At 35.9% G+C, this 18,204-nt stretch overlaps 1 long non-coding RNA gene across 2 annotated transcripts; it reads left to right on the forward strand.

The window, feature by feature from the left end:
* The first annotated feature begins 4,189 nt into the window (after positions 1 to 4,189).
* Positions 4,190 to 11,063, forward strand: LOC107519857. Of its 2 annotated transcripts, none has more exons than XR_004950013.1 (3): positions 4,190 to 4,284; positions 9,150 to 9,224; positions 10,515 to 11,063. It is a non-coding gene; the product is annotated as an uncharacterized LOC107519857 (long non-coding RNA). The 2 variants fall into 2 exon arrangements; XR_001599188.2 differs by lacking the exon at positions 4,190 to 4,284 and adding an exon at positions 6,931 to 7,629.
* Positions 11,064 to 18,204: the final 7,141 nt, after the last annotated feature.

The raw sequence follows: 18,204 nt of genomic DNA on the forward strand, positions 1-18,204 counted from the left end.
AAGACTTTTAAAATCAACTCTTTGAAAATGACATAATTTCACTTCTCTTTTTCATTTAGTTTAAGTACCTTGGCTATTGCCTTTATATTGTACTTATTTGTAATGATCAGTTAAATTGATAAATGGCAGAAATAGTAAGTTTAATAGATTGCGCTGAATATTTTGCTTGAGCTAATGTTCTAAATTAGTTAGGTTTAAATTATTATGTCTTCCTTTACAACTGCCTCAAATTCTAAAAATCTCGTACCTAGATTAAGGACATTGAAAGGAAACGTACCAGGAGAAATGAGTCAAGTGTCATAGAAGTAATATCCTAATGCATTGCTATTCTTTTATTGATTGGAATCGATCTTGCTTCTTGTTCGTTTTCATAGGTGCTCCATTGTGACAGCAATTGTGAAAACTGCAAAATATTCCTACTCACAGATTTCTGGGGAAATCTCAAATCTTGCTATTAAACGTTTTAGAGAAAATATGAATTGTGTTGCAGGAAGCTGATAATAATTCCATTGCCTCCCCTGCTATTTTCCTAGCTTAGTAAATTGAAATGCTTATTGTTGAAAATGTGTACTGTTAGTCCTCACTTAACATCATCGACAGGTTCTTGGAAACTGACTTTAAGCAAAATGACGTATAATGACACTAATTTTACCATTCTAGTGATGGATATAATCAAGAGTGAAGTTCCTATGGAATATTTCTGGTCACAAAAACATCACCAAACTTCTAAATGAAGACCTATAACACTGCTAATATTCAACACTGAAGTAAATGTGAGTTATACCCATATTTAAGAAAAATGAAGAAAAAAAAGAAAGATAATTATTTCCAAACTGCTTGCTCTAGTTTAGGGTGGTGGAAGGCTAGACTCTCTCTAGACAGCACAGGGCACAAGGTGGGAACCCGCCTAAGATAGGATGCCCTTCCTTAGATAGGATGCCACAGGGCACACTCAGACCCACACTCACTCAGATGGTGACAATTAGATATTCCAGTTCACCTCATGTGCACATCTTTGGGATGTGGGAGGAAACTGGAGCACCTGGAGAAAACCCTGGAGACTTGGGGAGAACATGCAAACTCCACACAAACAGTTGCCTTATGGAAAGAGAAATTTTTTTCTTCAATGTTATAACAAAAAGATATTGAATGAAACAGCATTATTGGAGGACCTGCTGTACACATATATACACATATAGTCTATAGTTCATATGACTAGGGATTTCTGATGAAAATAATTAAACGAATCTGTCATTCCAGTCAAAATGATGACAATGTACATTCAAAACCACATAGTGGCCTTCAGAGCATGGGCGAGAGGGCATCTGATGCAGAAAACATTTCTGGGCACGATGCTCAGATGAAATAGACTAGCAAGAGGAGGAAGGTAAAAACTGCGGTTTGTGGTCAAAATTAACAATAGTATTTCCACAATCATTGTTCTCCTTTTGAATTTATGCTTTTCTTTCTGAAAAACGCCAGGGCTTTAGTCATCTTTTGGCTGCATTTGTGGTTTACAGAGGTGTCATGTTCTTAGCCACATCCTGTTTTCCCTGAGGTGGCCATTTAAGTTCAGTGGGAGTAACCAGAGGGTCAAACTTGTTGTCTTTTATGAAGGTGAAAAACAGTGTTGCTCAGGAAAACTGGAACTCAATTTTAAACTGTTTCTTTTATTATCAATTTTATTTCCAGCTAACAATAATTGCTGTAAAAACTCATGGACACTGGATTGGTGGATGGCTTTTCTCAAATCTAGAAGTAGGCAGGGTTACTTGTGTTTAGTACTAGTCCTTTTCTTTTTCCTTTAAGTATATATCAATTTACCCTTCCCCTGTAATAGTGACCTGCCTCTAAAAATATTTTGGGCAAAGGAGAGTTTGCCTTATTTTTGCTAGACTGTTAGAAGTTCTCCCTGCATTCTAACTCAGCCAAGGGGCATGGTGCCAGGCACCCTGCGGAGAATTGCTGCTAGCTATAGGAGGACCTCAGAAAAAGTGTGTGAACATGGGCTGAGGCTTTCCCCTCTACAGCACGTCCCTGCCTTCTCTCACCGCTCCACAAAGTTGTTAGATACTAAAACATGAGTGACGGTATTTAAAATCACATGGTATAAGACATATGAGTATCTTCATAGTTCAAGAGGCAGACCCACACGGTTAAAGCCTTTACAATCTATTGACATTCTTTTTTGGGTGCATGTAAATCTCACAGAGCTGCCTTCAGGTCTACGAATTTCTTATCTATCATAAGAAAACTCCCATCCAGTGCACAGTATTGGCCTAACTCTCCCTCTGTCTTGCTCTTACCATAGCACATTTCCCCAAATCGGTTAAGTACTCAGTGGGCTTTGCCTCTCCAAGGTCCAAAGAACAAGCTAATGTGACTATCAATGCCCCCTCCCAAGACTAAGCCCCTTAGGTATCTCTCCAGAGGTAATATTTTTAGATATGTCTTTTGTTCTTCTAAATATCTAACAGATACTTTTGGGTCAAACTCACATTTCTCCCAAAGACCAACGTTAATTTTCAGATTTTTTCAATCTAAATCCTTAAAGAGAAAAAAATTTCGATTTGCCGTGTACTCTGCAAATTACCATATTATTATAACTAAATTTTTTATCACTCTCAAGTCTCCCATGAACACACACACACACACACACACACACACACACACACACTTGGAAACACCCGTTAATGGCTCCTCTTCTGGCTATGTAAAGACAGTCAAAGCTTTGAAATTTCTTTCCTTGTTTCTGATTGGGTGCGTAGTGTTACATGTTTTCCTTTTTTTCAGTTATATTTGCAAGGAAACCTGGTTGTGAGTTTAGACAACAGATTAATTCCTGTTTGCTTCATGAAGTATGGACACAGTATCAAGTTTGAAATGAGAAGATCTGGATGAAAATTCAGCTTAACTCTTTACATGCTGTTTGGTTTCACATAAGTTTCTTAAATTCTCAGTAATTTTAGTTCCTTTTACATAAAATGTGACTAATAGTGCTCATCCAGGGATAAATGAGATAATTTAAATGAAAACAGTTAGCATAACTCCCAGGATGTGATTAGAGCTCAATAAATGTTGAATACTAAATCTATATCTGGTTTTGCTTCATAACCAGAAGACAGAAGGTTATTAACAGCCTTATGAACAACCAAACTTTAAATGAGATTGCTAAGGATTTGCAATATTGACTATATTTTCATTTTCTCCCTAATTTGGTAATGCCACATTGAATTAGAACTTTTAATCTTATGTGCAATTTTTTTTTCTATAGAATTTCACCAACAATACTAATTGATGGGATACTAATCAATTATAGCTCATAGGTAGATATTAGGTTATAATCATTTCTCTTGAATTTTTATGTCAGAACTATTCTGGGAACACATTATTAATTTTTTTCATTTGCTATTTATAATGACAGGAATAGCCCTCATTTATTGAGCCAATAAATAATTGTGACTATGTGGCTAGAAGATTAAATGCCTAATATGCATTATCTCATTTAATCCCCACTTCAACTATATGATGTTGAAAAGATTAACATCATTTTACAGATTGGGAATCTGATACTTGGAGAAATAAACTAGCTTGCACAAGCTTTAGCAGACAGAAAGTGAGAGGGCTCTGTCAGAAGCCAGTGCTGATCCCTAAACTTGGCCATTCAATAACCACACTCACTATACATATGTTATCTTGATAATTTCCTCTGACACTACTATCTTCACATAACAAGTGATTCTCCTTTATCACAATCCAGCCCAGGTAACTCTCTTTTACTGTCACTCACACAGGATGCTTTCAGGTGTTAATCAGCTTTGCCTCTGTACTTTCCTGAAGGAACATCCTTTTACCAAGTGCTTCCAATCTCTATCCCTAAATTTAGATTACAGTTGCCACACAAGACCACACAGGTAAGAAGCCTGCCTTTAACAATATTTGAGTGAGTTCTTTGAACTAGAGATACTGTAAAACAACAGAAAGAAATATTTGGGGATGAACCCATGCTATGGTATAAAGTTGAAGCTTGAGCAATATTTCAACCAGCTACGCTGAAACAGCAATACAACCACAACCCACTGGGAGTTGGTAAAATTGCTGCCAAATGTGGCTGAAAAAAATCTGTATCTCTTCCTTGATCCTATATAAAAAATCTTCCCCTGGTGTTTGTGTCCTTCTTTGTTTTCTGTTGATCTTGTTTCTGTGACTCCACTCTGATCCAAGGCCATGTTCTTCTACCAGGACCTCTCCAGCAAGTGAGGCAATTTCTCTGCCTTTTGAAAAGTAAGTACTCAAAGCTCAGCCTCTAAATATACTTGCTTCATCAGCTTTTACAGAGCTCTAATTGTTTCTATTTACCTTAGCACACATGTGTAAGATTTACTTTTTTATAATGCCTACTGCAGTTTACTGCTTGCTACATGTAAATGGTTTCTATTTCTCAGATCTTATGGGATGACTATGGTAACAATCATCAAGACTACTCTAATTTTCAGCTGAAAGTGACAGTTTTTCTAATTGTTCACAAACCTTTTACTCGATTCTATGTCCTGTATTACAGTGTCAGAAATCCTCTCTCTTTACAAAAGTCTGAGATATCTTGGTTATTTCTCTTGACCATGTCCACATTGAGTGGACTATTATATTATCACATAAAGATACTTAAGCCAGTCTGTGTCATAATTCTTTCAGTTATAATGTAATTTAAACTTGAAAGACACATTTGAAAAAAATGGGACATTTATCCAGTCAGAAATAGGATAGGACTTTATAAGCATTTAAGCGAATTAATGAAAAGACTAATTGAGTCAATGATATAAAGACTAAGTTTTCTGTATAACAACAGAAACAAAATAATCATAAACAGAATAATTAGGCAAATAAAAAACTAGCAAAAATATTTGCCACTTTGAATGTATGAGTTCTAAAAAATTAATAAGAAACAAAAAACAAGTAGGAGATGAGAAAGTAGTAGAAGAACATGAAGAGGCAATAAACCAAAAAGAGATACTAAATATATGAAAAATGTTGACTCTAGTAGGAATTAGGGAAATAAAAATATCTCACTTTTTAAAAGAGCAGTATACATAAATTTATATATCCCATGTATTTTTGTGAGGGCAGAGACATATGGGCACTCACCTGGCTAGTGAGAATGACATTGCTATACCTTTTCTGAATGCCATTTTAAATACAGGTTTTCAACCTGCATTTGGTGTTGGTCTAGTAATTACAATTCTAAGAAAAACTACCCTGAGAAAGAAATCTGCACAAAGATTCATGTAGAAAAATATAAATTGCAGATCTAATTATAATAGCAAAATTTTGAAAATCATGTGCTCATATGAAAATAAAATCTGTGAAAGAAATTATGTATGTATATAAGAAGGAAAGATCTGCAGCAATTAAAAACCATTTAGTGATATAGGATAATGCTCACTTTGACTCGCTAAGTGAGAAACAATTTACAAGGTAATATGTGCAATGTGATGCTAATTGAAGAAAATTATAAATATATATATAAAGATGCACAGAAAAGAAACAAAGAAATACTCAAAAATGTTAATAACAAAACATTTAGAGGACACTGGGATTTAGTAGGTTTTTTTGGGGGGCGGGGTTGTACTTTTTCATCAATGGTCATATATAACTTGGAAAAAGATGAATATATTTTAAAAATAAACTGTATGAAAATGACTAGGATGTAATCACTTTAAACAGACTATTTTCTTTACTTGCTATCAGATATTTTCATTACATTTCTAGTCATAAATCTATTCCTTTGTTTCCAGACTATGTTCATGAATCTGTATTTATCATTCAGAACTCAAGAAAAAAATTAAAGGCAATCATTATTTTTCTTTTTATGCAGGCAGCAGAATCCATTTTTAATTGTTCTATTTTAAATCCCTGTTGTTAGAAACATTTATTTAACCTCTTACCTCTGTTCTACTGAGACATTTTTGTTTACATCAGGTTAGACCTTGACCTTCACAACCTCACACTTGGGGAATTAGTTGTTGTTGTTTTTTGTTGTCGTTACTGTGCTTTTAAAAAGACTTGATTGAAATTGGTTTGGCTGATTCTTTTAGGTTTGGAAATAGCCAAAAGCAATTCTACTTTGGAATATTTGGGGAGATTTTATTTTTCCCTCCTCTGGCTTAAAAAGATTTCATTATAAAAGTGAAACTATACAGACAAAGAATAAAGAATGTGTCAAAAATCTGCCCCCCACCAAGCTTGAGTGGTAAAAATTATCTATTGCCATTGCTTGCAATTTGTCAGTTCTCTCCTGTTTCCTTGGAGGCATAGTGGCATGCACAGTGGAGCTTCAGACAGTTTTCACTGTCCTCCAGATAATTTGACAGGACTAGCTTAGTATCCAGTTTTAAGCAATCAGAATCTAATAGTCTCCCATAAAAACAACCTTAAATATTTCTAGAGGATTTTGGAGGCAATGTAAAGACCTTTACTCTATTTTTTAGAGAATGCCAGGAGTAGGTACAGATCTTTGTCACATATTCCATGGAAAGTAAGAATACTGTAGATAAGGAAAGAGTATTTAGGTATGTGCGGGAAGAAGTGTTTAAGAAGGAAGAATGAGTCCAAATAATTTCCATCTGCCTCTGTATCCATCTTCACTCCCCAGATACTGAGAAAATATTCTGAAGGGTTTCACTACATCGGAAGCTTTCTCATGTATCACAGACCCCTTTCTTTGTTACACAGGAGTAATAGAGGCCACAACAGCCACATGATGCCAACCCCCACTCACTATGGTGGGATCTTCTAACCAATTATTATTGAGAACATTTCATATGTACTCAAGTATACAGTCCTCTAATTACTACATGGTGCTATCTGTCTACCATCTATCATCTATCTATCTATCTATCTATCTATCTATCTATCTATCATCTATCATCTACAGATATTTTTTCCCCTAATTCTGCTTCCTGTGGTGATCTTTGAAAAAGGCCTTTGATAGCCTTAAAGCCATACTAGTCTCAATGTCAGTTCAGTGATTGCTGAACCCTCCCCCCCAGTTCAGTGATTGCTGCTGACCACCAGAGACCATCAATCACTGCCTTCACTGGCGCGCTAACTTCTGCATGACTGAGCAGTTTACTGTTGTGTCAGACTTTGAACTCTGTCAACCAAGGTGCCTCTGTTTACTAGCTGAGATGCCTCAGTTTACTAGACCTTAGATAAACACCCTCTTTGACAGAGATTGCTAGCTGCCTCCCATTGTCAATAAAGTTCTTCACTAACAATTCAGAGCAATATGCCCAGCTATAACACGACATCCACCAAGTTCCTGGGCAGCCAAGTGTGGCCAGGTGTCAACTTGGGGCATGATAGAAATGGTTTGGGACTCTTGAGGAAGGCTAAAGGGAAGAGATGAATGCCCCTGATTTCTACTTCATTTCCTTATTGTTGCCTGGAAATGCAAATGCGAGGCTGAAGCTCCAGCCGCCGTCGCCATCTTGCAGTATGAGCTGATTTTAGGAATGGAAATCACCTACTAAAAATTGCAGAGCAGAAAGAAGCCGAGAGCCCCATGATGTGCCCTGCCCTGCATACTTTCACACATCTTTTCGATGGGAGAAAAATACACTTCAAATCTGGGTAAGCTACTGTCATTTTAGTCTTTCTCGTGATATGAAGTCAAACTAAATCCCAACGTGTCAGTTTATCTAGGAAAGAGAGACAATAGCAGTACCTAAACCATAGGGTTATTGTAAGGATATAATAAGACGGGTAAGACTTTTTAAAATGTGCTCTATAAAAAATAGATGCTATCACTAAATGAAACTTAGTTTGCACTTAATAAAAGTCAGATATTATAACCTGATGTGTTAAAAGCTTGGATTCCATGAGTCCAGTCTGAAAATGGAATTGCATGTGAAAAACATGGTTTGGCCACAAAAATAATTAAAAGCAATTACATTTTTGTTATCTTTTGTTTTTGCATTAAAGCAATTTAAATTTTAATTGGAGTTATTAACAACATCAAATGGGATCCAATTTGAAATCCAGAGATACTTTATTTTAATTGAAGAAAATTCTTTTTTTTTTGTTAGTTTTTTTTTTAAAAATTCAAACAATCAAAATTTGCCAGAATAGTACAGAAAACTTCTGTAACCTCTTTACCTTGAATCCCAAACTGCTAACATGCTATTGTATTTCTATATACCCATTATCATTAGCTTCTTTCTTGAATTTTTTGAAAGTAAGCTATAAAATAACTCTGAAATACTCTAGAACATGCTTCCCAAACAAGGATGCTCTCCCAAATGACCAGCATACAACACTCCAAATCAGGAAATCTACATTGATACACTACCATCAATTCATAGGCCTCTTCAAATTTTAGCAACTGACCCAATAATATCTCATTTTCCTTTCTATTCCACAATCCTTTCAGAAATACCTGCACATTTAGTTATCATGTATCTTCAGATAACTTCAATCTGAAACTATTTTTCAGTCTTTCCCTGTTATTTGTGTCCTTGATAGTTTTAAAGAATACAGATCTTTGATTTTATATCTTGACCTGGGTTTATCTGATATTTCCTCATCTCCAGACTCATATTACGTATCCTTAACAGGAAGACATGGAAGTGATGTTGTGTTCTTCTTAGTGCATCAAAACAGGAGATACATCAACATATCCATCACTGGGGATATGAATTGTGATCACCTTTCTCAACTTAAAGTAACAATTTTTCCCTTTACAAATTTATTAATATATTATAGGGAGGTATCATGAGATTATGCTAATATTCTGAACCTCATCAAATTTCTACCTATTAGTTTTAGCATCCTCTATAGACTCCTGTCTGAATCAAGTACATCTGTGATGTTGAGCAAGAGGTGATTCGTTATTTATATAATTTCTTTTACTTTCACTCATTGGCATTTTATACAAAGGAAGAGTTTCTCTTCTTCCCCACTGATTCATTTATGTATTTACATCCTTTAGGTCCTTATTTTGGCACCAATGTTCTTTTGATATGTGCCTATCATTCACTGAACACTTCCTCACTTTCTGGAAAACCATGTTCCAGGATCTTTTTTTTTTTTTTTTTTTTTTTTTTTTTTTTTTTTAATTTGAGTCCATAGGTCTTTTTTTTTTTCTTTTCCAGATTCATTTTATACTTTCCTGTCTCAGTCCTGGAAATTACAATTTCTTGAAAAAACCCTGGTTTGTTTTAGTGGAGGTAAGTATTTAGAAACTAGGATCCACATGCTTAGTGCTCCCATTGCTACTGGGGTACAACTTCTAGACCCTCTTAGTGAACAGAGCTAGGAAATGAATGTGTAAAAATGTACATATAAATGGAAATATATATGTATATGTAATGTAAATACTCCCTCATATTCATCCTTAGCTACTTCTGTATCTGTGTGCATATATTTATCACATATACATACGCACAAAATAAATTCATATTGATACTTCCAATTCCAGGTCAACGCTTCAGGCTTATTTCTACTTTTCTGCCTTGCCCTGTTTGTAAGTATCTTCTCCAGTAGTGAGAAATGTGGCTCCCATTATCCTCCATATATTGAATCATTTGCTTCATTTGTTTATTTATACAATATAATCAGTCCTTCAACCTCAGTGGTCACTTTCTCAACCTAACATCTCTGCTCCTCCCTGCCTCAGCCTATATTCTTGACTAGCTTACTGGCCTGTGCCTCAGAGAAGGAAAGGGAAGAGAAAATGGAGAGAAAAGGGACAGGAATACTTTTAAATCTTATTTTGCTCATTTCATTTACTTACAGTATTTCTCATACCCTGTAATTTCCTAAAAGAGTGACTTCCCAATCCAAAGCACACTAGCATTCATTAATATGGATTCTCTTGCATACTTTGCAAAGTTATGGTCATCCAAGATGCACTTAAAAACAACAACAACAACAACAACAAAAGCTTAATCCCTCTATGCATCCACCCCCAATCCCAATCCCTAAACCTTTTGTATTTAAAGTCAAATAGCTATAAACACCAGAACAAGACTTCATTTTACATTACAATATATAGAGAATAATATGGTGCTAGAAAAATTTGACCTTGCCTGCGAAGCTACTTAACCTCTATGGAAAGTAAAATATATAAAGGTAAAGGCAGGCTTTTCTGTTCATACTTTAAGCAAAGCCACAAGATGTGTGTGTGTGTGTGTGTGTGGGGGGGGGGTGATGATGGCTCAATTTTTCTTCTATCTGCATATTCTCCTGTTTGAAAGTTTCCCCCAATGCTAAAAAAATAGCAGATTGTCAAGAAAAGGCTGTACTTCGCATTTTCTAAACTAGAATAGACAGGCTCTTTTATTGAGAATGAAAATTTCCCTTTTCATGGTGCAAATTCTCAACTAAAAATTTGACCCACAGCATGCTTTAAGTCTGTAATAATTGTTAACCTGTTATATCTATCTATCTATCTATCTATCTATCTATCTATCTATCTATCTATCTCTATTTATTTGTTTGTTTATTTATTTTTACAGGGCACAGAGCTTGACTACATTTCCCAGCCTCCCTTGCAGTTTCACATGGTGAGAGTGATGGACACTAACCACCTCTAGGCCAGGCCTATAAAAGCCTCAGTGCAACACTCCCTGTGCTCTGTCTTCCCTCATATGCTAGTCAGATGCACAGTACTCAGTAGAAGACTCTAAAGCCTGATGGCGGAGCCACTATCTAGAACCTGGTTCTTACTTGGAGCAAAGCCCTTCCACCCCTACACACCCAACCTGCACAGTACTGGGAAGTGTGAGAGCGATGGACCTTTGGTGGCTAAGATTTGGTATTATTTGTTATAATACTTAACTCACTCTGTTTAACAAAATCTCCAAAACAAAATGCCATATGGGTTCCTACTCATAATAAATCACAAACAATATTCACTGATAGAGCAGTTTCCTGAGTGGCAGTGTACAACAAAGCTTGGCTGACTGAGCAAAACATATTATTTTACTTCACCCTAGGAGTTTCCTTCAATTTCAGCACGATTATGATATGAGACTCCAGAGGAAAGTGACAGGTGAAAACAGTGGTAGTGCCTTAAATGAGCCAGTATATTGATCCATGGGGCTATTTTAGGTCTGGTCAAATATAATGTTATTGAAACATACCTTTGAGTGGCATATGGGTTAATATCCTTTCCTGTGCGTCTAGTTTACTCACAAGAAAGACTAAATAATAGAGAAAGTAAACTAAATCTCACCAAGGCACTTCATTTCCTCAGAAAGAGCTTCTGGTCATGAAAGGTGGAATTATTTGCATTTGTACTACTGTTCAAGAAATGAGGAAAAGGACCTAGATATCATCTCTGGATGCATAAATCCTTTGTGCTGCTAGGCCCAGAGGGGATATGCCTGGTTGTATTTTAATTCCTGGTCCCTTTACTTCTTGGAGTAGGCCCTGGGGCAATCTCCGTGGAGGGCATTTGACACTGGAAATTCCTCCTTTTGGTTGATCAAAGTTGGTGCTGCCTGACCCCACCCCAGGAAGTGGTGGCAGACACATCTGTTCAGTCTGGCTTCCTGCCAATAGGGGATTTATTCTTGGGTGAGTCCGGGAGAGAGACTTTTATGTCAGGAGGGGGTGTATTGTTGGCTGATGGGGTGTGGTGAGTGTGGAGGGTGGGAACCACTTCAACTCCCCTGCTGAACTGTCTGACTTTTTGTGCAGCAGTGTTTAATCTTTGTACATGGGTTCTAAGACTTTTGTGAAGGGTAAGTGCTGAATCGGTCAACTTTAACGATAAACTGAAAAACTTTGGAAGAGTAAAATATAGATTTCTCAAGCAAGAAGACAGAAGTTAAGGTTTGCTGACTACACACAGTAAGTTACTCTTTAGACTCAAACAACTGAAGATACGATTTTGACAGTCCTCACTAGTTAGCTAGCATAGCCCCACAGACCGAGGGGAAGATTAGAAATAGAGGCTGGGCCACTCAGTATTCTGAAATTCTGGCTTTCACTCTGGAGAAGTCATTGGATCTTTTTCATATCTCAGTGTCTTCATAGCAATATTTACAATAAGACTAAAATTACAAATTGAATTCTGTAAAACATTATTTTTGTGAAATTATTATAAGTTAATAAAGGAGGAGTATGACATATGGAACTGGTCCGGGAATAGTCAATGCCTGGAGTACTAAGATTGTCCGATAGAACAATACCAGAGTATGGCTTGACCACAACACTGTATCAGAGATTCAGTACATGAATGAGAAAGAGATGTCATAGAGTTTAACTGAGTTTGATTCTAGAAGTTGAGAGGAAATCAGCATTTTGCACTTTAGATAATTCGTTACCTTTCTTGTCTCTGTATTATTTTCTAAGACCACTCGGGCCAGAGATTATTTTCCTGGGTGAGAACCATTTTTCCGCTCATAGATTTCACCTAGCCAATACTTGTAAAATAGCTTTATGCCACTTCTGGGCCATATGATGAGGTCTCTACTAAAGAAATATAATCTGTAGTCCCTGCTCTTCAAACGTACTAAGAATCTAGGCAGGGCCACAGCCACCTACAAATTAGAAAAATATCTTCTCTCAGGCAGACATAGTCATGGTTGTGTATTTGGTGAGTGGTGTGTGGACTGCATTTCAGCCCTCGCTAGTCCTTTAGTCTTTCCCTCACATGTCTTTGTGTACTTTGGATGCTATCATATCTTGTGGACATGGAGCATCATATCTTATGGAGCTATGAGATAACATCTGCCAGGAATTGTAGTTGCATGAGGGACTAAAAAAATCCTTCTGGTAAATAAATCTTCCCAAAGGAATGAAAAGCAGACAACTTTAATATAAAAACAACACTTCATAGTAGAATAGTCTGAGAGATTCCAAATGCAAAATGGCGTCTGTCCCTAGACTATTGGCTACTCTGTGACTAGCAAACTGAAAGATCTGTTTCAACAAGAAAACATTTTGGTTGGGAGAACATTGGGAGAACAAGGGAACACTTCTTTGGGGCTTCCAATTTGAATATGAAACAGATCTAGTAACAGTGGGAACTGTGTGGTAGCTTTAGTACTGAAATGGCCTCAGCAATTTTGATCCAGCAACCCAAGAAGCTTCAGTACAGATCAGCTACAGAAGGTGGAGGCTTTGAGATGGCCTCAGAGTGCTTGAATGACAATTTCTCTGGCATTAGATGAATGAGGCAGAGTGGGAAATGTCAACTCTATACATCATCACCCATGCACTCCTTGAAGAATTCCAGAAATACCTGGGAGATAGGAAGATGTTTACAAAAGGATTGAAGTCCTGAAATTGTGAGTTGAGGGAGAGTCATAAGAATATTTTGTTGCTGTTATTGTGACATTATTTTTATACCAATGCAGAGATGAACTGGGAAATCAGAATAGCAATGTAGGCCTATGAAAGTATGTATTAAGGACACATACACTCTAGGATAGCTTTTGCTTACCACAGGGTTTGGAGTACAGGATGGTAAATGCTTGCAAAATGTAAGGAACATTAGTTTTACATATTCTACTTGAGTTAGGTTTCATGTGTTGGAGTACATAGGTTGGTAGTAACCTGCCATAATTAATAATTGGGGAGTTCCTGAATAATGCTCTCAAATTTCCACTTTAGTAAAGAGGGAGAGAAGGGGAGGTTAGGAGAAGGTAAGATCACTGAGGAGGGAAGAAGAAGTGACTGGTGCCTACACTATGAATGGAAGGTATGTGAAGGGGAATATATCCTAAATCAGGAACTGGGACTCCTGGGTTCTCCACCTTGTTTTGCTCCAACTAGCACAGTTGGAGTGGGAAAATCATTTCATTTCTGAGCTTTGATTTTCTCATCTGTAAAATGAATGGGCTGAACTGATTGATTTTTAGATTTCCTCTTTGAATCTGATGCTCATATGTGTCTTTTAATACAATAATCGTTGAAAATGAAACTTCGCCTGCAAATCCTATGAATTTTGTGGCTTATTCTCATAGGGTATAACTGTAGCCAAATTTCAATATAAAAGAGTTAGCTTTCTAACTAAAGTTTTTTGGTCAGTGACTGATTCAAGTACACATAAAGTGATGTTTCTGCATCACTGAGTATTTGTATTTGTTATGGCTCCCACCTTTTTCTTCTCTCTCTTGCTTCCTACATGTCAGGTTTCTATTTCCTTCTTGATCACTGCATAAATGTGTAGTACTTCTCCTAACCCTATCAGATTGGCTGGGCACTCAGTCTGTGTTCTCATATCCTGCCAAAATAAGCTTGGTCATTTACCTGTGTTTATTTTCCCTTTCCAGACATCAGGTATTGTCTGCATTCCAGCACCCACGCAAAAGTAATATCTCCCCAATTAAGGCTGTAGCTTCTCTGATTGTTGTTAAGTTTGGTGGACTTACAAAAAGACCAACTGGAGACACCCATAAAACAGCAGCCAGTGGCATTTTATTTCTCCAAAAGTTTTCAAATGCTCTGCAACAGCAATTCAAATGACATTTTTAATAAACAATTTCATGAAAAAGGGGAAGAGGCAACAAAAAAAAGGGGGGGGTGGAGGAGGTAGAGGAGGAGAAAGAAGGAGAGGAGAGGAGGATAAACTATAAGGGAAGGAATCCAAAGAACTAGAACCTTACCACACTTCTTTTCATCACGTATACTAGAATTTTGCCTTTTTAGGATACATCGATCCCCTTTTTGATTACACTTTAACATTAAAAGAAAAAAGTTAACTTCAGGTTGATTCTAGTCTCTGATATTTTGGCTATATTTCATAACATCAGGTTCTGCACGACCGAGGAATTTTAGACTCCTTTTTCAGAATCACCTTCTGAAAACAAGGTCCTGGTAATTTATTTACCTGACTAAAGAATCTTCATTGGACCCTGGTCCCCAGTATACTGTTGTAATTTTGAATCAAGCTGATTTTTTTTGTCTATTTCCAATACTTTTTCTCAGTAGCTAACCTCTTGCATATAGGTAAAAATAGTCTTATGCATCGCTACTCATGAAAATTCTAAAATTACTATTTCTATAGCTAGAAGATCACTTCAATTCCATATAGAAACTGTTTTGAATTCTGAATCCACCTAATTCATAAACTAGATGCCTGTAAAGTAAGTACCTAAATTATTCTACAAATACTCTCATACTCTCTGTATGAATGAATGAGGTGGCTTCTATCATTTAAAAGTTGTTTTAGGAAAAAAAGGATTATATGGTTTTAGGATCTATCAACCAACATTTATACTGATGACAGGATGAAAAATGTGATTAAATGAAGGCAAAACAACTTCTGTCTTACCGTATTGAAAATATTAGTAATAGGGAGATAATATAATACTATGTACAGCTGATAATTATGGAATTTGCTTTCCCAGACATCTTTGTGTTATGATAATAAAAGATATACATAAAACTAATAGGAATGATTTAGAATGATGTGGCTCTCAATAAGGCTAGAGGGAGAAATTTAATCAAGTTACTTACTATTGCATAAAAATATAAGCAATACAGGGCCAAAACAAGTGGATACTGCTGATAGTTTTCTGCTTCCAAGGAAAATTAGTACAGAGAAAGGGGGGTAAAAAGGAGGAAACAAAACTTTTTAAGTATCTACTATATGCCAGTCTTGTCTTTGGCAATTACTTCATTGAATCCTCACAGGAACCTCCAAAGGGAGTTTCATTATCCCAATTTACGGATGAGGAAACAAGCTGGGAGACATAAAGTAACTGATCCAAAATCACATAGCTAGCAAATGGCATAGCTGAGATTTTAGCTGAGCTCATCCTGACCTCAGAGAATTTGTTCTTTCCACCCTGATCTCTTAAAATTGGTTTTGTATTTAATCATTCAGCTCATTTGCTCTTGTTCTAGAGAAATTGCACAGGATTTGGTCACTACTACCTACACAATTCCATACTATATGGCAGTTACCATCTTGAAATCATTCTAGTGTTGAATATTGAACAACTCATCAGTTTCAATATGGCATCGCCATTCTGCATGAAAGCACATTGTTTAAAAGAATGTTCTTGTTCATTTTGACCAAGGCATGCCTAATGGTTCAGTGCCTTGACACTGAGTTCTGATCACCTGAATGTTCACTCTCTTCTCTCCTGTGAGTGTGACAGATGAAAATTTACAGAAATGCTTTCTGGAGAGCCAGTGAACTGCTCTCCCCAGGCCCATAACTATATTGTTAGCCACTGTTCGAGGTTGATTATTGCCAAATGTGTCTTTGGAATCTTGTTCCCTAGGTATGATAGAGTATTTCATAATTTAATTTATCAAGATCAAGAAGTTAGAAAATTCTCAAAGCAATGTTGTTGTATCAATTGAAAATACAAAATAAGCTATGCTGTCTCATGCTTTGGAAGATGAGAAGTGGTTAGAACAAACCTGCAAGGATACAGTAGTAAGCTTCCAGAGGATGAGCAATCACTGTGGAAAACATTGTACACCTGTGTGAAATGTCATGTGAAAATATAGTACAATGGTTTTCTTGGGAGCTATAAAAAATTAAGGCAAGGTTTTAATCAGATCCATTTCTTAGATGCCTTTCAGGAAAGGTCCCTCTTACGATAGCCTCAAAATCAAAAGTCAGACAGAATAAATACTATAATTATCACCACCATGATATTCCATCAAGAATCCCTTTAAAAGAATAAAATTTCTTGTGACCACTGGATTTCTGAGCCAGGAGTGACTAATAACGAATCATGGAATTCTTTAGCATTTTAGAAAATCTTTGGACAAAAATTTGGGTAATGTACATATTAAATATTGATTCTTAGCCATTGTGTTTAACCCTGTTGGCAGGATGGAGTTGAAATAATTAATAGGTGGATGTGCCAAAGTGAGTAAATTAATCCATTGTAATATATTGTGTCACAAACTTATCTCTGCTACCATCATTTTAAAATAAAAATAACATTTAACAAGTTCTGTGCCATGAAATTGAAAACAGAATGTTACAGAGTTGTCATTATTTCTTCCATGGGAAGGATTGTGACTGATAAGATAACTATTGCCTAAACTATTTTAGTATGTGAAATTGGCACAGATAAATTCTCTGCTCTATGTACTAATTACTGTAATTTGATCATTATAATGATTATAATTTCATATTCACTTTATATGAGATAGTCTCTTAACATTGTCTGTCACATCATAGCAAATTTGCTTGTAAGATTCTTTTGGGGAGAAACTATTATATCTTATCAACAATGTCTTTAGTAGCTTAATTATGATATGCCTTCAGGATTTTTCTAACACCTTTTGCAAAGCCTGTTTTCTGAATGAGAATGTTATAGTTCTAAGAACCTTGTCAAGACTGCTTAAATAGTCAGTTGCATTTCTAATATTTTTATGAGAACAATTATTGAAAACAACCTAAAATTCCATCAAGGAAGTACTTATTAAATTAATAATGGCATATCCATACAATAGAATATCAGGTACTCATGAAAAGAATGAAGAAACTCTAAATGCACTGATTTAGAAAGATTTCCAAGGTATATTATGGAATGAAAATAGCAAGGTGCTATAAAAGAATGTACTCAGGACATTTTCTTTGGAGAAAATACAGACTATATAAAAATCTATCTTTGTATTTACTTGCATTTTCATAAAGAAAAATTTTGGTAGGATAAGAAGAAAGTAATACAAGAGGTCTCCTGAGGGCGAGGAGAGGGGTATATATGGTAACTGAATGATTGGAACTGAGACTTTTATTATACTTCTTTCCTTGGAATCTCTGTTGATGGCCCTGGTGCCATGAAAAGTTTGTGATATTTACATCACCTACTACATCAATCTTTCTTTTATTTCTTGGATTTGAGTCATACATATAAAAGCCTTTAGCTTTTGTCATTTTATCACCTATATAATTTTTTACATTAAATCTTTTATCCACTCTATGGTACATATTATGAGAAATGATGCCTGTCCAGTTGTCTCAACACTAATTATTGGGCTATCATTTCCCTATTGATTGAAAATGCTATCTTGTTCACATACAACATATTCCCTCAATATTTTTGAACATTCTATTCCATTATGTTGATTTATTTATGTTTATGCTCCCATGTTTTAGTTACTAAGACAACATGCTTTATTACTGATAGATCTAGTCTGCTCTTACCATTCCTCTCTTTCCAAGGTTTTCTGGCTTTTGTTAAAAAAAAAAAAAGCTTTTTAAAGACAAATCTTTAATAGAAT

Source organism: Rousettus aegyptiacus, unplaced genomic scaffold, assembly GCF_014176215.1.
Source record: "Rousettus aegyptiacus isolate mRouAeg1 unplaced genomic scaffold, mRouAeg1.p scaffold_m13_p_3, whole genome shotgun sequence".
NCBI classification, from domain to species: domain Eukaryota; kingdom Metazoa; phylum Chordata; class Mammalia; order Chiroptera; family Pteropodidae; genus Rousettus; species Rousettus aegyptiacus.